The sequence below is a fragment of the Anser cygnoides genome, chromosome 2 (genome assembly GCF_040182565.1).
Source record: "Anser cygnoides isolate HZ-2024a breed goose chromosome 2, Taihu_goose_T2T_genome, whole genome shotgun sequence".
In the NCBI taxonomy this organism is placed as follows: Eukaryota; Metazoa; Chordata; class Aves; order Anseriformes; family Anatidae; genus Anser; species Anser cygnoides.
This window is the reverse complement of record NC_089874.1, coordinates 54,833,799-54,853,824: the sequence shown is the minus strand read 5'-3', so window position 1 is coordinate 54,853,824 and position 20,026 is coordinate 54,833,799. Positions and strand designations below refer to the sequence as shown.

Below are 20,026 nucleotides of genomic sequence, written 5' to 3'. Positions count from 1 at the left end.
ATGATTGACTTAAAATAACCAAGGCAACCCAGTTCCTAAGTACATTCTCCTATTCTTTTTATGCTCCCTTTTTATGTTACCACTGCTCATAGTCCTTTGTCTTGTTTTTATTTTCTTCTTTCCCTCCAATGAAGTGTAATTTTTTGTGTCTCTCCAATCAACAGATACACAGTGTTCTTAGCCACCTCATTTACTATGTATTAGCACAGTGCTTTTCATGTAATCAAGCATCCTAAAGACCTTACAAGCCATTTAATTACCTGTCACAAGTCCAATTACTGTATGTAAGCAGACTGCTTTGCTGAACTGAGAAAACACTGCGTGCAGGCATTGATTTTATTAAAGTGCTTCAGTTCAGTTCATAATAACTGAACAGTAAGATTCTTTACGCTATGGTTCCAACCAAATTGAATTTGCACTGCCCAAAAGGGTAAACTCCACAAAGCACAAAACCTTACATTGTGGTGCAGTACTTCTGAGATGTGGCAGGAGAAAAGTGAATGCAGAAAGTTAAAAGTAAACAGACAGTGTTTCAAACTCTAAAAACACAGATTATGATTTTTTTTTTTTTTCAGAAAAGATGAGACTGCTGAGTTATTCAGTGCCAGGGTTAGTAACAGTTTGCTCTGCTGGCGGCTTGGCCTTTCAGAACACCACCACATCCTAGTTTGCATGCAGATCCATATTGCTCCAAAGCCCGAACTTCTGACTTTCTGATTATCAGGAATTTTCTTCACCATCAATGTTGAAGGATAATCCCTTCTACCCATGCAGGTATTTCTCATTTAAACCTGCAAGAGTAGGTGTGACAAGTCAACTCTGGAACACATCCATTACTTGAGCGCATCTCAGTTTGAATTTGAAAGTCAGAGGAAACATTCCTCTGGCCGTGCAAAGGAAGTCACTCTGATGCAAACAATCACATGAAATGAAACAACAGCAACAAAGAGTACTACACACTGAAATGTCAGTGGACATCTGTCAGATGTCAGAATAGGTGGGCTTAATTTCAGCCAAGTTAGCTACTGTTCTTGGTCCTACCAGAATGTCCTGCTGCAATTATGAGCTCAGGACTCTGTGTCTGATGGCCTCATGGCTCCCTGCTCAGCCTGCAGCCCGTGGCCCTTCTTCCAGCATGGCAGCAGCCCTGAGGGCTGAAGCAAACTTTGTGCCATCTGCATACTCCCTTTGCTCTGCAACTGCTGTGGCTTCATCTGTGATCTTCACTGATCGCAAAAACTCAAGGCCTTGGCCCATCTCCCATTCTAAAATTCAGGCCACTGATTCTGCAATACTGTTAGCAACACAATGGATTGTGCCTTTGCTTCTGATTGAGGATGAAATGGGCCACCTGCTACTAAAAAAGACCTTTCTATTTCCTGCTCTAACCTGGTTACTACTGAGAGGCCCTAAGTATAAGGTCCATGCAACCTTGCTCACTTACAAGAGTCGAGACATTCAGCTATTTATCCCTCCTGTTTAGTGTGAGGTATCCTGAAGCCCAGAAAGATCAAATTGGACCCATCTTAGATGCTTGTGTTAGCCTCTTCTGTGCTGGTTGCTTTAGAGGACCCAAAGCTGTTAGCTGAGTTATTCAACTATTTCTTCTCTGTAAACAATGACAGGTTACACATAGAAATGTAAATCATTCTCTGCATTCCTTCCAGAAAGTAATTAATTATTTAAAATAATAGAAAATACAACTTTAATGCACAGTATCTGAGCACTTCTTCCTGGAAAAATAAGACACTATGCAATTAGGGACTTGACCATTTACCTGTTTTCTTACTATACACCAAAAAAAAAAAAAAGCCTTTGATTCCCAGCATAGTGCTACTGGTGTTTGGGATTTTACAAGCCATTTCTCTACTGTGTTCTTCTCTGAAACATGTGGGTCAGACACAGCAAGTTTCAATGGGACCTTTTTTGGTAATAAAAATACCCTGAGGTTTGACACAGCATACCTGAACCTACACAGGTGAAATAAAGACAACAGTACTAAGAACATGGACTAAGGCCATATGTATGCCATAAAGTCTTGCTATCATGTTGACAAAAGTTGGAGGGGTTTAAAAAAAAACACAAAAACATCATTCCCTTGCTGAACTAGCTGAATCAGCAGAATCTCTGCCATAGATGCAGTTGTGCTCATGTGCGGTTTTGTCATTTCAATGTACACTGCTTAGTGAAGGTGTTGATATTCTGACATAGTTCTAACAGTGACACTCTCCAAGAATATTTGAGCCTTTCAAGTTCAGAGCATTTCTTATTTGGAGAGTCAGTAAACCGCATCTGCCAAAATGACTCATTTTTCAAAAATATGAGAGCAACTGGAGCTTTCTGTATACCTCACGAAAATGACACTGATGACGATTTCCCAATTGCTCTCCCTATTTCAAAAGACATACTAAAAATTTTTGAGAAACAAATTATTATTTTTTATATATTTTGAGAGTGCTTAATCAAGCAAAATCTTTTAACCAGTTCATAATAAAACAGCTGTCTGAATAACTGAAGTGATTTATACCTGATTTATTGGAAGCATTTGTTTTTGCCCAATAAGCATGATAATAAAGAATCTTCTCTTTCATCAAGTCAGATGCTCTAGAAGATAGCAACTGCAACTATTGAGTTTGCTGCTGTTGCACACAATGTTAAAACACATGCAGAACAACAAGGAATATTTTTAAAGATACTCGGTTGTTTGCCATTTTCCTCTCTAATGTTCAAACCTCTCACAATGTTACTGTCCTTGACAGGCTACAGATGGGAACATGGAAAGATTGTGTGACTTGCTCCAGGTAATGTCAGAAGTCAACATCAAGGCTGTGAGCTGAACACAACTCTTCTGCTTCCGGCCCTCCTTGCTGCACTGTACTTCTTTTTCTACTATCTGCTAATTCCAATTCCCATGAATTTTAGTACTATGGGAATATTAATTCTATAGTGGTTTTTTTTTCTAGTTTAGGCTCCCCTTGGTATTTTAAATGGCTAACATAGATTATACACTGAGATTAGAAAACCTAATGATACAGAGTTTTCTCAATATATGTAATCTTAGTATTTTTGCTAAGATTATATCTATCTTGACATACCTCTTTATGGTATATAAGGAATCACTTTTTTCCACTGAGGCAAGCGCCATAGGTGATAAAGAATAATGAAAACATGTCATACAGTTGCTCTACTGTAATAGTAAATAATGCACATCCTCTTTATTTTTATTTAATTGAGAAAACATATTTTATTCATTACATTTGGAGTTGTGCCTCTCCACCTTCCACATCTCAGCAGCATTCGTTTGAGGGGGAAGAAGCAGAGGAATCATAAGAATATTCTGAAGACTAACATTTTTGTTATGACCAAGACCTAAAAGGTCCTATCATTCAATGTAACAGGCTTTGCTACAGAAGGTATATTGCTTTTCTTCTTGTGCAGACTTGCTCAAAATAGAATCAACCGGTGTTATGAAATCCTTGTTTCGAAAATGTATAGAATCAGAAGACAGTTTATAATCATTTGCATAGTAAGCAATTAAAAGGAAATTACAGGATTAAATTTTCATAAAATTGGGAAAGCTAACTATCAGTAAAGTCTTAAAAGGGCAGCTTTGAGAATACTGTATTGAGTTTCAACTCATTCTAACGCTTTTCCTATTCTAAATAATTTTTAAAGTTACATTTCTGAAATAGGCCTAGTTTTCTGACTGCTGTTTCACAGAACAATGAAACACAATAGTCCATCAACCATTGCCACATTTGTCAGACTTAGAAAAAAATAATTAAAATCTGAAGTATTGATCCCACCCTGCTCCTCTGAAAAACAGACTCCTTCAAATTATTTCCCAATGGACTGGCCTCTACGTAGGATTTTTTTTTTCCTGAAAATATTTTCCATCATATGATAATAACCACACTTCGGTAATGCATATAAAGACACCTTTTTTTCCCAGATGGTCTTTGTTTTTAAGATTGCCCCTACTCATTATGAAATCTGAGTTTTACATGATGAAAATCATCACTGTTGATCCCGTAATGCTAAGATACAGATCACTAGCAATCCTCAAAGCAAAAGACAGATTTTACATTTTTAGGTGGGGTCACAACAAGTTCTTCTTGGCTTTGTGCTGGCTGAGCCTCTGGGGGAGTACTCCTTTCAAACGTCAACTTATTGCAAAATGCAGCATCTCAGCTTCACAATTCTTCATTTCTGTCTTCCTCCTGCTCCCCCAGAACGTCCTTCTGTATTTGCAGAATCCCTTATACATATATATATATGAATATAAGTGTATATATATTATTTCTTCGGATCTTTCTCCCTAAGATGCTGTTTAACTCCATGCTTTCCTCAGAGCTAAGCCTGGGTGCTCCTCAGCGGGCTAACTCCCTCGCCACCTCCAACACATACCTCCGGCTTTAGGCGTGCAAGGAGCAAGCACTTCGGAGCCCAGCTCGCCAGCTGCCTCAACCAAAATTAGATCACCTTACGCTGACGAGGAGAGTTCAAGACCGGCATCACTTGACACAGCCGGGTCTACACGAACGAGCAGAGGGGCGTTTCGACAACCTGACAGCGAGCTCGGGGCTCGGGCTGGGGGCTGAGGGGCCGCCACCCGCACCCCTCAGGGAGCCCCCCAAGGCTGCCCAAAGACCAAGGAGTCTGGGCACACCCCCGGAGCGGCACTGCCGTTTGCCTTGCCGTTTTGTCGCCCTGCCATTACTTCGCTGTGCCTGCTCGGGCCCGAGCCGGAGGCACCGCCGAGGCCTCTCCCGCGGGGGCCGAGGGCGCTGCCCCAGCCCCGCGCCCGGCCGCAGCCCCGGGGCGTCCCCTCCTCGCCCCACAAAATGTCCGCCGCCGCCCGGCCCCTCCGCGCCGGGAGCGCACCCACAGCCCCCGGGGAGGCCGGGCTGCTCCCCGCATCCCGCCCCTCCCTGCTCTTCAATTACCTGTTTTGATGACCCGTGCAGCCTCTCTCTCTCTCTCTCTCTCTCTCTCTCTCTCTCTCTCTCTCTCTCTCTCTCTCTCTCTCTCTCTCTCTTTTTTTTTTTTTCCCCCTCCTCTCTGCAATGACAATCCGTGGCCGGCCACTCGCTCCCCCCTCCCTCGCCTCGTCTCGCCTCGCCTCTCCTCGCCGCTGCTCTCCCTCCTCCTCCTCCTCCTCCTCCTTCTTCTCCTCCTCCTTCTCCTCCTCCTCCTCGTCCTCCGCGGGAGCCGGTGTCAGTCAGGCACATCAGCTGCCCGGGCAGGCAACGACAGAAATGCCCAGCGGCTTCCGGGAGTGCCAAATAAAGACAGGTCCAGAGGGAGAGACGGTGACAGAGATGGAGAAAGAAAGCAAAAAGTGGGTGGAGTGTGAAAATGGAGGGAGAGGGAAAAGCAGAGGTGTCTCTCGGCGGCGGCGCAGCGCCTGCGAGGAAATGGCAGCGGTGCAGCATCACGGAGGAGCAGGCACAGACACCCCGGGTAGGGGCACCCCACCTGGGGGCACCCCGGCTAGGGGCACCCACGGCCCCTGGTGCAGCAGCCCCACTTGCCCACCTGGCACAGCTTGGGCAAGCGGGAAGCCCATGCGCCATGCCACGCAGGCCTGGCCAGCACTGGGGAAGGAGAGCGGGGCCAGCATGCGAAGTGCTGTCTGCAGGCAAACCCCTCGCATGGCAAGCCAGGCGTGCACCGAGACAATCCAAACCTGACTAAATTGGGCCAGCCCAAGTGGGGTGACTGCCATCTTCGGTACAGCCACAAAATCAGGGCTTCTCCGTGCCTAGGCCTCATTCGTCAGGCTCTGTGGGCTTCATGCTAGTCCCTACCCCAGCCAAATGGAAGTTGATGGGTTTTGCAATTATGTGGTGCTTATCACCACACCGTCCCAAGGGCCGTCTGATCATCCACCTGAAATCTGCTTCACCTCCAAGTACTGCTGACCTGACTTTCTGCACAGAAGTCTGGGGAGAAGACCATGAATTCACAGGCTTTAAAGAAACTGTTCATTCTTGCAATGGAAAAGGACTCATTAGTCAATAATTTAAAAAAAAGACCACATGCATTTTCCCAAGTCAACCATGTGGCTATGTAAAAATTGGTGGCAATTTTCTCTGTTAAATACATAGTTTATTTTAGAAAAAAGTACGTTTCACTTATGATGACTTGACAACAACACTGTAAAATATGAAATATAAGCATTTGTTCTAATTATGCATCTGTGAAACAGGGAATGAAGAAAATTGTATTTTAACAAGGACACCATAGCCATAGCAATTCACAGACCTCAGTATATCAGTACAGAAATGAGATGAGCAGAAAGTGATAAGCAAAAGCAAGCTGAGGACAAGGATCAATCTAGGATCAAAATTCACTAGTGTGGACAATGTAACTGGCGTTAGAACTTGGAAGAAATTGGTGCTGCAGCCTCTTGCATGCAGTAAAAGGAATTACTTCTCCTTGGCATGTATAGAAATTCAGACAAAATCAACAGAACAGCACAGGAACTGAAGACCTGATTGCAGAAATGCACAGAACACAGAAACTACTTAAGAGAAGCAATAAACAAGCCCAGGGATCTCCTTCTGGAAAGGAAACCCAAAAGGATAAAGAAACACTGGAATGACTGAATTAAAGCCCAAGGTCCGTATTCCGTAGTACTCAGAGAAAAAAAGCATCCCAACACCTGTGTTGTGTCAGTGTCATAAACAGAAAGTTTGGGATGGTAAATGCAGATTTACCATGATTTCTGATTTCTGCAGAATACCAATTTAATTTGAGGAAAATGTAATGTCATTAACTTAAGAAAAGTTTTAGAAGTTCGTATTGTAAGAGCACAGTCAAGCACTCTACATCATTCTTCCACATCACAGGCACATAAAAAGGAGGGGAAAACAACTGGGCATTTTCTTTGCATGGAACTGTTTATGAGGCTACCAAACTGGCAAATGCCCTGCATATTTAAAGTAAATTCCCTGTAGCACATCTTCCCTCCTGACTTCTAGTGCTTTCTTCAAGCATAGGAGCTACACCAAACAATCAAGTTCTTTTGCTCTTTTCACTTCCCCAGGGGAATGCTGGCAAATGTCAAAGGCTAAGACTAAGGTAAAGGGAACATAAGAAGTAATAAATTCAGCAAGAAGGGAAAAGCAGGAGCTTCTGTAATTGTAAAATGACCTCATAATACAGAGGAAACACAGTCGCAAGGAGAGATGTAAGATGTAGATCCTGAAAACATGGTATTAGAGAAGAGAGCGTTGCCCACTTCAATTTCTATATAAATAAGGTCAATCTCAAAAGGCAGTTGTTCTATAAAGAACTTTGTAGTATTAACTCAGGCCTAACAACAGCCCCCTAAAGAGAAGAAAGAAATGAGAGATGTACAAATTTTGGACTTTCCAAAACACTGAATGTGTAAAAATATTGAGTAGATGACATGCTATTGTTCTAAAACATCCAGAAAAAAAAAAAAAAGAAAAAAAAAAGCTTGGACAGCAATAAAAAATCTGTTTTGAAACTGCTTGGTGTTGACATCAAGTACAACACTCAGCAAGGAAAGCCTAGAATATCAGATTCCAGTGCTGAGTACTTTTCTTTCAGTCTAACAATGCATTCGTATAATGGCTTAGATTTATATGTAGAAAATATATTAATGCCAGTATTTGCAACATAAATTGGTAAAGGTTATTATTTGTATACTTCTTTGGCAGGGAAAGGATCACCAACTTCAGGATTGAAACATTCAGTCTTTTAAAAATGTAGACAAAAATGTATTAATCCCAGAAATATACATATATGATACTAATTTATGCCAAACTCCTCCTGAAATTCTAAGGAGCTCTTATACAAAAAGTGTCTATACTAAAAGCCCTCTTGCTGGAAGATATCCAATTGAAATATAGTGTGTCATGGAGTATAGTGTATGGCATTTAATATAACTTTTTTTTCATTTTACTTTTTAACTTTGCTGCTGCAGACAATCTGTGCCAAGGCTGGTATATTTTATTGCCTTTTATAGAAGAATGCATTTCTGAAGTTGCGTGGGGATTCCAAAGTGCTTGTCAGAAGCTGCTGTAGAGATAGGCTATCAAAATCTCTATAGAATGACAGAATTGTAACCTACTTAGAAGAAAATAATCTGGTGCATATTTTATTTACAGGCATGTTTTTACACAGAATAAAACTGTTGAAAGTGCCTACCTTCTCAGTATTTGTTGAAAATGGACTTTGAATATATATGGTTGTTAGATATCCCTGTTGCACCTAAATGATTCATAGATGAGTTTGGAGAAAAACACAAATGTTGTTGCTCATTTCCTTGATTTAATGAGATCTATCTTTGCTGGGGCAATGCAGAAAAAATAATATGAAGTAAAATTGCATAAGGACATATTGAGGTGAAAACAAATTGGAATATTTTGTGGAAATCTTGGTAGTGTCACTTGATAGATCTGCTTAAGTAATATTTGAGTGCATTCAGTACTTCTCAGGATGTCCTTTGCTTACCAAATCTACAGTTTAGTCTTCAGAATTTGAAAAACAGCACACAGTTGATTAACTAAATGGATCAGTGAGGAATGCTTTGTGGGTATCTTGTACAGATCCAGCATCAAGACACGCAGAAAAAAAAAAAAAAAAGAAAAGAAAAGAAAAGAAAGATTCTGCCAAAAAAGTGGACTCTCTCCTCTCTTGCTAGTGTGAAATAAGGCTGAATATGTCATCATCTAATCAGACTACCTAAAAATAAGATTAAGGCAGATTCAAATTACATTTGGCTGATAAGTTGTCACTGTACTGCTTTTGTCTCTTCTTTGTATTCTCTTGTCTTTTATACAGTAAGATCTGGGGGTGTGGACTCTCGTAACTGTACATTAATTAGACAGATGCTTCTCTTTAGGCATGGCAACATAAAAAGTTAAATAAGAAGCACGTGCTTATCACTAAATATGTGAGTAACAGCATCCCTGTGTAGCAGAGCACTTAGGCATTCCAGTTGTTTTTGAGCAGCTTGTAGCACAGGGATGGAATTACTCACTTGTTTATAATTCTGTAAATGTTTAGGGGCTTTGCTGAATCCAAGGGGAAAACGTCCTGATCTCACAAATACTAATCTTTGTGACTATTTTCTCTAATGGCAATTTGATGTTTTAATTCATTTCTATGGAGCTGTTCTATTGGGAAAGCTACTCAGTGAGTATCATAAGCTTGGGCTCCAATTCTGCTACGTATTTACACTGCCCTATCTATTTATTATCATGAGATATAGGCTTCTGTGGTACTGCTTAAAATCCTGTTTTAAACAGTGCTAGGTTTTGATACAGATTTCAAGTGAAGTTTCATGATTTTAATTACAAGCAGAAATTTGTAAGGAATACTTTTTAGGAGGGTGATTTAACTGAGAATCAGAGGAAGGAAAGAGCAGGTGTGTGAATGCAGCATTACATCACCTGCAACTACTCTTTTGTCACATATGAAAACTATGGAAGGAGCATACTGATTGGCAAAGTCTCACTCATTGGTCAATGGTAATTTTCCCATTTTAGAATCACTAGCATTTCTGCTCGAGCTTCTTAGTTGTTTCTTTCCATCTAGGCCTCATGGGATCCTCTGAAAGACCAGCAGTGTCCTCTGGCTATGCATCAGTGCCACTAAACAGAGCGAGGTACTGCGTTAAGCTTTGTAGTTGAATATACGGTTCTGCTTTGGGTTTCAGGACAGCTTCACCATGGTGCTGGGACACCGTGCCAGCCCCAGAAATGAGCTGTGAAGCATCTTGGTAGGATAGTTGCAGCTTGACCTCGTCATTGTCAGTGCTTGGTAATCCAGCCATCTCTGAGGAAAATGCAAGTGCACCCAGATATTGCTGAAAGTCAAAAACTACCAAAAATGTTTCCTGACCTTCTTCGTGCCACAGCTGCTTTGGCTCATCCAAAGTGTCTCAGCATCCTCAGGAGTTCCAGTCCCCTTCAGGACTTGCAAATGGGTCAGGCATGAAAATTTGGTGTTTTAATCTGTTTTCTTGCAGCTGCAGTTTTTTCTTACTAGATCTTTCACATTTGTCTTACTAGTCTTTCACATTTGTCTCCCACTCTGTCTCTTTACTTCACCATGCATATGATAGCACCAATGTTGTGATCAGGCATTGTCTAGACTTGCTGCTTCTACATCATCCGTGAAATGCATTAGTCCTCTTAATGCAGTTTTACTAACAATTTAAATCCCCAATCTAGTGTTTAGTAAGAACTATTTCAGCTTATTGCTGAATATTGCTTATTATCTGCTAGCTTATTTTTTCCGTAGGAAATCCAGATTACAAATACTTTTTTTCAGTCCCTAGAGATAGAAAGCATAGGGCCAGCTCTAAAATTTGTCCTGGAATGATTCCCTGAGATCAATGTTCTTGAATAAGAAAGCCCAGACAGTCTGTATAGTAGAAGTATTAAAAAATCCAGACACAGAAAAAAATTACAGACTTTCTAAAGAGGTGGGGATATTTGAGATTCTTTTTGTTGCTGTTTCTGAGTTTGGAGGAATAACCAAGTCATGAATCCAAGGCCTACTGTATAACCACTGGGCTAGAAACTTAATTTTTATTTGACTTCATTATGTCAAATCACCAGATTCTAGGAAATGATGCTTTAAGTAAAACAGCAAGTCATGCAAAATACGTGGTAAAATCACATGAATTGAGAACTTGGTTATAATTTTTACAAACAGAACACAGGAAATCAAACAGCAATGTGAGCAGGTAACTAGATGTGTATTCTGACAGGTATTATTTAGTGTTGTTCCAAACACTTTACTAGACTGTGTCCTTATTCAGTGAGTAGTTCATAAGAGAGGACGTGTGTGTCAGAGAAGCCCCCTTAGAGACAGAATTCCTTTGTTCTTTATCTCAAATTAACTATAGTTAATTTGCTGCTGAGTAACATTTGCTACTCCCTTCTACCAACAGTGTATTTAGCTGGTTTTGTCCATCTCCAAGCTCCTTTGCTCTGGGTGGGTGAGAAGTGGGGGAAAGTGAGATAGCCACTCAGTCCCCCCATTAGAACAGTTCACTCTGCTAGAAAATAAAGACCTTTACCTCACTATTTACACCATGCTTGGCTTTGTCAAGGCTTAGTATGCTTACTAATCCTAATATAGAAGGTAGAGGCGAAGTTCTGAATGTCAGTCTCTGAAATCTGTGATTTATTCTTGAAAGGTACTGAGGTGTTTTATGCTTTTCCAATACAGAAGTGGAATGCCAGGAGTGACAGCAGTGTGAATTTTCTTCTGCTCCTTCAACCTCTCCCTCAACCACGGACTTGGAAGACTGAGGATATCTCAGTTTTACATCCTCCTGGAAAATGAGACAGCTGGCATGGATCCCTAGGTACAGTACATTACTTATATTAATATGCAGTTTTGTCAGCGTAAATTATTATTTTACAAAAGATGACTGCCTAGATTAGGTACAAGTTGCTGATCAGGCACAGCAGCAAAGTGCCTAGCAGAGTCATTTACCCTACTTTTCACCTTCTCCATGGCAAATGGAGAGCCACCCTTTTATTTTGCAGTACTCTGAGAGCTTCTTGAGAACAGCCACCTTTTCTGAAATCTGTCCTTCTCAATGTATGCTTTTCTTATTCAGCTGTTGCAGAATTATTTCTTCTGTTGAATTTAGAAGGGCTTTTAATTTTATAAGGACCTTAGCCTGATATACTTTGTACAATGGCTGGCTTTTTTCCCTTACTTTTTGAATTACCGTAATCTATGAATTAACTTCTGCTATGAAAATAGAGGAACAAATATAAAGCCAAAAACAATTTTTGCCTTTTTAGCCAGATTGTTTTCCAGTCTACTTATTTTTTATTTTTTTTCCAAGAAGGGAAGGAGGAGCAAAGAAAAGGAAAACAGCATATATAAGTTTGATGCCTAAAATGGATTAGAAAGAACTGTAAATAATTCACACTGCTGGGGTGAAATCCTGTTCCCCCTCAAGTCAGTGAGTGTTTTGCCAGTGACTAACGGGATCAGCACTTCACCCTACATTTCCAGGTTGATGTTTCACTTGAATAAATGTGGGCCAATGATTTAGGTATGAGAAACAATCTTTTTGTTTCAAAACCAGTTATTTATTTCATTTTTATTTTCTTGCTTCACTGTATTTACTTGGGCTCTGTACATACTGCACCATATTTCTAGAAGCTATCATTTTCTTTCAAGAAGAATATTGTTTGCTCTCCTGAATAATTCATCTTGGAGTTCTCTTTTAATCCCCCCATCAAACATGACATTCTTATATCTTCCTAAAGGAAAAGAAAGGAAAACATCACTCTAAAGCTGATTTATGAATTAGATCATGATCATTAAAAATATATAAAGTGTTGGTGTAAATAAGAACTTCAGCTTAGATTCTGGTTCAGTTATATCAGTAACTCTGAAACAATACCGTTGGTTCTATATAAATTTCCACTATTGTAACTTAGAACTGGCCCTGGCTTATCCCTAAGTATGAAAAAATGAGCATGAGAGAAATACAATGAAGATTTGATATTTCAATATCAGCTAATATGGCTGACAGTATACTAAGATTTGAAGGAAAACAAAACTGCTTAGAACACAATATAAATTCAGCAGTAAATAAAATACCATTTATAATATTGTGAAACAACCAAATAATAATAGTTAATAAAAAGATCATTTTATCCAACATCCCACATATCCTTCTAGGATAAAAAGTAAAAATTTTCAATGTAAAAGAAAGAAACCAGAAACATCTTCATAAAGAATCTGTGGCCCAAAAGCACTTTTAAGGTCTTCCATTAGATTTACAGTTATGCATGTGTTGTAAGCAGCTCCAAGTCATTTCCCAGTATAAGATAAACTCAGGCGTTGCAGCTTATGTAGTGTTGTTTCAATGCTGTGTGTCTTGTTGCGCTTATAAAACATTACAGGGTATTAACCAAAACAGTTGTATATCGCCATGAAGGAAGTATTACTTAAAAAGTCAAACCAGCATTAAAGGCGCATATTGACCCCACAGTATATAAAATGTTGTTGCTTGCATCTGAGCTGACCAATCCTGAAATGTCAGCCTCTTCCAGCCACTAGCTTCATTCCACCTGTAATAATCAGCCAAACCTATCAGCTTGATTGAGTGGTTTGACTGTGGCTTCTGTGATCTCCTGTGTATGTACCTCAGGGATAAGAAAAGTTATGAGCCGCACTGGGGGACCTTGGGTTGCATTTTGTCGACAGTTTGTTGAGAGTTCTCTTGTATAGCACTTAACAAAAGGAAAATAAAATACACTGGAGAAACAATAGAGTGAAATCTTTTAGGGAAACAAAAGAGAAGAGGGTTCTCACATTAACATACTTGGAACCATAGGCTGATCTCCATCATCAGTTCTGGTGAGCAACGCATATAATTCCTTCTTCCCAGTCATCCATCAATAGCTATAATGGTTCACCAGTGTTAATGTGGTAACCTTTCAAAAGTTGAAATATTTCTGTAGTGTAGCTTTCCCAGGAATCCTCACTAGCAGATCTTCCTTAAATCTTTTTTGTTTTCAGTGTTATTAAACAAAATTGGAAGAGAAACTGATGTTCCACATAGGGGGTTTGTTCAAGGTTGGTTTGTTGAGTGGTTGTCCTGATTTTTATTGTGATACACGTCCCCAGCCAAAAGGTTGCATATCTTGTGTGGTCCCTGACAAAAAGCAGATTAACAAAAAAAAAAAAAAAAGCAATTAACAAAAGCAGAACAGAAGGGCCTATTATTTGTTTGCTTTCACTAGTTACTTTATTTTTCACTCTCCTGTTGACATTTTGGATATTGGTTCTAGGACATCAATCACTTCCTATTTAATTTCTTCATTTTCAGATATGTAAATATTAATTTTGTAAAGAATACAAACAAAACTTAGATTCATAGTTACAATGCGTATCTGGCTGTTGGCTGAATGCCAAAAAATAAGAGCATGAGAACAATTAGCTTCATGTGTGAGTTAAAGTACGTATCTACATATTCACGTTTCCTAATATTGACCAGGAAGAGGATAACGAATGAAGGCTCAGATCCTCACAGACGTTCAAGTCTCTTACTCTTACAAGAATGCATCTCAGTATAGACACTAAGTAGAAGATTGCCAGTGCCAATGCAGTTTTATCTGTCCTGGGGCTGTTTTTAGAAATTGGAAGTTCATACAGGAACCTTTCTGAGCAAAACACCTGCTGACTTTAGTCCGTTGTTTTTTTTTAAGGGAGAGCTCCAGGTTTAAAGGTCTGTTTGTTCCAGGATGATTGAAGTCAACACAAGTTTAGCCATTGATTTGAAAGAGCAGGTGGCAGTCCTTATGGGCCTACTCCTGTTCCAGCTGAAGTCAGCCGAGCTGCTACCCTTATTTGATAGGAGATAGCTGTAATTCAGCAAATAATTAGCAAAAATGTCAGCAAGAACCTCCTAAAGCCCTTGTGCAGCTGAATCAGCTTACCTCTGAAGAAAGCTCGTCTCCTTCCGATATTGGGGGTATTGACTGGTGCAGCTGCTGTGTGGGTGGGTATGTGTCTTGCCCTGCCACCTCATTCACTGCCTGTGGATTTCACCTCCCACGCTCCACCTGCACAGGGCATGATTATTCAGTTTCTGTATGGCAGCAGAAAGTTCTGCCTGGTGTTAATACTTGGTTGAAAAGCAATCACATTCCCTCTTTTTTTTAAAAAACATTTTTGGGTGCTAGGGGTGCACTTCTAGCTCCCCTTATGCAGTATTGATGGACATCAGACTAGCTGGAGAGGTGTGATTACGTGCAGAATGATAAGAACAAGTGAAGCAGTATTGTATTGCAACTGGTTTGTCATGTATATGACATGTATATGATGCTTCACATATGAGTGATCTGGTTTGTATAAGGATTGCAGTACTAGTAGTCATAATGGTTTCATCTCTGTTGTCGTTATACGCATTGAATTGCAGTGTGTCATTAAAATATCTCTTAGAAATTTCTCTTTTTCTCTTTTACTGTTTTTCTTTGCTAATACTTTTTCAGTTTGGACATCTATTTAAAGCAAATAATCAGTTTAGTTTTTCTTTAACTTCCCTTTATTTACATGATAGACACAATGTAAATTATATAGTGTATATCATATGATATATGATACATAATGTATGTATAAATATCTGTTACTGAATAACAGAATTGGTCATATTGGAAGGGACCTCTGGAGATCATCTAGCCCAACCCCCCTATTTTTGCTTATCTTCTTAATTTCAGCAAGGGAGTCCTTTCATGCAGTTCCTTCTGCCTTATTTAAATCTAATTTTTTTTCCTGATGTAACCTAAAAACATGAAACCAGGGAGCTATATCTAAAAATATATAACATTGATAAAATAAAAGCACATTTTACAAATTTTAACATAATTTCATCAGAAAGTTCAACAGTGCAGCAACTATAGCTCCTTTGAAATTAATAATAATATGATTTATGTCATCTACAGCTCTGTATCTGAGTTATTCTATGATTCTTTAAAATCATTACTCTGAGTTTTTCCTCTTTAAAAACTGGTTTTACCATTCTGTATGTGAGCCACACCCTGAAAAACCGAAAGACTTTGCACACATAATTTAAGATTTAACCTAGTATCAGGGTTAAACCTGTTTCAGTCTGTCATTCCATTGCTTAAAGTGCTGTGGAACTCAAGGGTTTCTATTTGCTTGTTTAGCAAATCAATTTATTATAACCTGTCATGGCTTAGCACTTGCTTCCTGCAGTTGGAGGTGTATAGTGTGCTTTTATTCCACTAAAAATACTTGTTAAAAAAATCACAGACTATTTTTTTTTCTTTTCAAGTGCATTGAATGTGGCAAAGAGAGCTGCTTGATAACACTGTAAGCCACACTCTCTTAGTTATGCTCAGAGCAGACAACAGACAGTCAGACCTCCTCCCATAAACCCCAAAACGTGCAGCCTTTCACCCAAGTGCACCTGCTTTTATGTGCTCTTTCTGAGGCTTTCAGCAATGCTCACAGTTGCTGACCACTGAGAACTGGACTGATACCACTCCTGATCGCTCCTAGACTCCTGAAAAGGTTTTGTGGGAACTAAAAAAATGACTTATTAATTCATTTTGCTTTAGGCTGTCATGATGCTATAGTCTGGAACACCCCTAGCTTTAGAGCTGCAGAATCCCTGGGAAGTTCAGGAACCTGACTCTCTGGTGACCTTTTCTGAAAAAAAGGTCAGCATGCCACATGCAGACTTGCCAAGTCGACTGCTTTTCCCTGTAGCCTAGTGTTTTGTGGTCTTATCCGCAGATCTGTTAGGAAACTTGGCCAAGCTACTTTTTGTTGTTTCAGGCACAATTTGTTTGTTGAATGGAGCTTCAGACTAAATAAGAGTGATTTCAATACAATGGAAGTAAATGTAGAATTGAAAGTGCTTACAATTCATCCTGTGGCTCCCTCTACATTATCTTCAAATTTTTACAATTTTAATGCAGATTTCCTAATTAATTCATAGGACTTAATTCTGTAAAAACTTACTCTCCCATTTCTTCCTTCCCTTCCTTCCCTTCCTTCCCTTCCTTCCCTTCCTTCCCTTCCTTCCCTTCCTTCCCTTCCTTCCCTTCCTTCCCTTCCTTCCCTTCCTTCCCTTCCTTCCCTTCCTTCCCTTCCTTCCCTTCCTTCCCTTCCTTCCCTTCCTTCCCTTCCTTCCCTTCCTTCCCTTCCTTCTTTCTTTTCTTCTCTCAAAGTTGAAAGGGGAGTGGGACTTATTTGGTATATTGGTACATTTTGGTACCTCTTCCAAGTGTTTGAATTAGCTTGGGATCAAAACCCAACCTCATTACTGCCACCTCATTATTGCTACATAATTGTTTCCCGTGCCAAAGATTTTCTGAGCATGTTTTTTACTTCCTTTGTGTCTGGGGGCCATTTTTTTGTGGTACAAAATCTGGACAGGCCACCCACTAGGTATTTTAAATACAATCACAGATTGTTTTGTCAGTTGGGGATGGCTTTGGGTGGCAGTTTTGCTTTGACAGTGGCTTGGGGCTTTTTGATTTTAACTAAAAATTAAATTTGGGCCAGAACAAATGTGTTCTTCCCATCCTCTTCAAACTTCTGTTTGTGAGATAAATCATCGTTAATATTGAAAACACTGCAGAATTTGAAGATAGTACTGTATTAAACTTCTCTGCTATTGTATTTTTCCCTTCTTTCCTTTATCTCTAGATGAGGTTGTTACCTGTTTAGGGCAAGGATTATGTCTTTGGGTAGTATTAATCAGCTAATATATTTTTGGAGACTGTGATATAAATATTTCTCTTAATATTTTTGAAGTAGACTCTTATTTGTAACAATTATTTTTACCTATTAAATGTTTCAGGTCAGATTCTCAGTTCTTCTAGGTCACCAGACCTGTACAGAAAGCTTTAGAGATCAGCTGATTTATAGCTGCTACATGTCTGTCACAGCATTCATGCAATTGTTTGAATTATTTGAAATATAATCTCCAACTAGAAATGTGCACGCTGTTAATGATTTAAAACTTTATTTATGTGACTGTAGCAAAAATATATGACAATCAACAGCGGCTTCTATATTGTATATTGTCAGGTCATTGTCCAGTCATGCCCACAAAGCCTCCCCAGTAGACACACAATTCAGATGCTGGACACAGATGTGCCATTGGGAAGCAGGGGCTCTGAGGCTGTGCTGGTAGGCATCGGTGAGCCATGGACTGATCTGAGTGCAAGATGTTATTCTATTAATTTTTCATTAACCACATAGGAAGCCTCTGTCAAGATACTTACAGCAAAGTCTGAATGTGTCAAATTCCTGCGTGAGTCACAGACCAAATGCTGTGGATCAAAAGCTCAGTTGTTGAACTTTGCATTGGGCTTTATAAGAATAACTTGCACTTGAGAGCCTCAGTCATACCTGTCATGCTGTGGGCTCTGCATTCAGATAGCTTTGCAGTGTTACAGCTCAGCACAAATGGATGTATTTAGAACTTGTTACGTGCTTTATGAAATAACTTGCTATCAAACCTATGTATCAGTAGCTATACAGGTAGTCTATACAGGTAGTGAGTAAAGCTCACATCAATGGTGAAAAAGCAGTGGAATACATGCCAGTTGGCTCTTCAGTTGTTTTATGATAGAGCTGGCTCAACTGGCTCAAATCAAGTTTTATGATACAATTGGCTCTTCACTTGTTTTATGATACTTTTCCCAGTGAGTTCCGTCTGTTTCAGAAGGGTGACGGATCTGAATTTGTGGGCCTCCTGTCCTTTGGTATTATCAAAAGGACATAGTGAGGTATTTTGAGTCTGGCAGCACTACTGGCTATTTTGGCTGGTGGTGTGTGGGATAAAATGGGATTGCCCGTTACCAGCTCCGTGGGTGTGTTGTAGCAGCAAACATTTGGTCGTCTCTATGGGTTGTACCTACTGACAGGACACTTGGGGTGCTGTCCTAAAAAGAGGAAGGAGACTAGTAATGATGCATAGCCTAATGCTCGTATTCACACAAGTGCGGCGTTTGAATAACGGAGGGAATGTTGGACGTTACAGCACGATCCTTGATTCTCAGGCTGTAAAATTCTGGTACAGCTTTATGAAGAACTGAGACTTTCTAACAATCATTTTGTTTATATGCAATAACTTTTAAAACATTTTCCACAACTTTTTAAATAACCCACCTTTGCCATGACTACTGACTTATAAAAAGCCTGCTGCCTTATTTTGTCTGCATAACAGTCATTTAATAGACATTCAGTATTGGTCCACTGTCTTAACTAGGTAAAAATGACCATTAAAACTGCAATAATTCCAGCTCATCACTCAAGTATTTTGAAAGAATTTATATAATCTGTACGTCTCTTAAAACATGAACTAATATCTGTATTTTTCTAGCTTTTTTTCTTTTTTTTTCTTTTTTTTTTTTTTTTACAAGAGCACCCACCACACAATGTCATTGGACAAACTCAGTGAAAGCTACAAAAGGATAAAATATGACCGACTGATACTAAACTTATTTGAAAGTCCCCTCCTCTACACAGTCCTCTGAGGTGTTTGGGTTTGCAGCTTTGTGGTACCACACCTATGTTTGTTCCGTGGTGAGTGCATCTTTTACATTCCATGCGTTGTCTGGCTTTTAACCAACATGCAGATGCATGCACATTTATTCACACTGCAGTGAGCAAAAATCCTCATTAAAGAACTGATAAACTGTGCAACACCTTCACAGAGAGGGTGTTGCACAGTATATCAGCATTGGAATGGGCTGCCCCGGGAAGTGGTGGAGTCCTCATCCCTGGAGGTATTTGAGAGGCGTGTAGACATGGCACTAAGGGTCACAGTTTAGCGATGGGAATTGGTAGGTCAGGTTGATGATTGGACTTGGTGATTTTGAAGGTCTTTTCCAATCTGGATGAGTCCATGATTGTGTAACACAGTAGAAATGTTGTAGGAAATTCTGTGTAGGGAAAGGCTTTTAGACAGCTGTGTTCATTGAAGTGTGCACAAGTGAAAATAGACAATTTTGTCTCAACACTAAAATAATTTGTTGATGAAAAGAAGATACCCAATATGCAAAAAATACTTGTGTTTTATGCATAAAATAAATGTGTTACATATGTGTTTGGTATTCCATAGCATATATGAGATAAAATTCAATATGCAATTATGTGAAATTGTTTACTATATTTGGTTAATTCCTCCCATTCTCTCATACCTTAGTGTTCAATGATAGGGATTCAAGTCTGTGACATCTGTTCTTCACTTACAGTGTGTGACTTTTAGAGTTACAAATGTTCATTTGCAAAAGCAACATGGAAATATGTACCACATGTAATATAAACATTGTACAGCATCTACACAGTGTCAGCTCAGTTAACTAGATGCTGACACTAGATTTATTGGAAGATGAATGTTGAAAACTAATCTAAACAAAAATAATAGTCCTTCCCTCCAAGCCTTTAGAAGACCTTGTGCACTTCATTCACCCTTGTAGATGAACATTTAAATGGACTACATACTTATGCAATTTTGCTGTAA

General features: G+C 39.5%; 1 protein-coding gene and 1 long non-coding RNA gene across 4 annotated transcripts in view; one reads left to right on the top strand and one right to left on the bottom strand.

Moving 5' to 3' along the window:
- Positions 1 to 5,254, bottom strand: part of CAP2 (cyclase associated actin cytoskeleton regulatory protein 2) — a 65,195-nt gene extending 59,941 nt beyond the window's left edge. The window contains exons 1-2 of one of the 3 annotated variants that reach the window (XM_066992105.1): positions 5,038 to 5,055; positions 4,947 to 4,984 (exon numbers count right to left, since the gene is read on the bottom strand). The gene's annotated coding sequence lies outside the window, so the exon portion shown is untranslated. Of the gene's footprint in view, positions 1 to 4,946; positions 4,999 to 5,037; positions 5,056 to 5,122 lie in introns of those variants that run through there. The other 2 variants (XM_066992104.1, XM_048057881.2) reach the window with 2 other exon arrangements.
- A 103-nt stretch (positions 5,255 to 5,357) lies between these two features.
- LOC106041726 (uncharacterized) lies at positions 5,358 to 18,737 on the top strand. Its single transcript, XR_010829315.1, has 3 exons — positions 5,358 to 9,643; positions 11,218 to 11,356; positions 17,584 to 18,737. It is a non-coding gene; the product is annotated as an uncharacterized lncRNA (long non-coding RNA).
- The last annotated feature ends 1,289 nt before the right edge of the window (positions 18,738 to 20,026 follow it).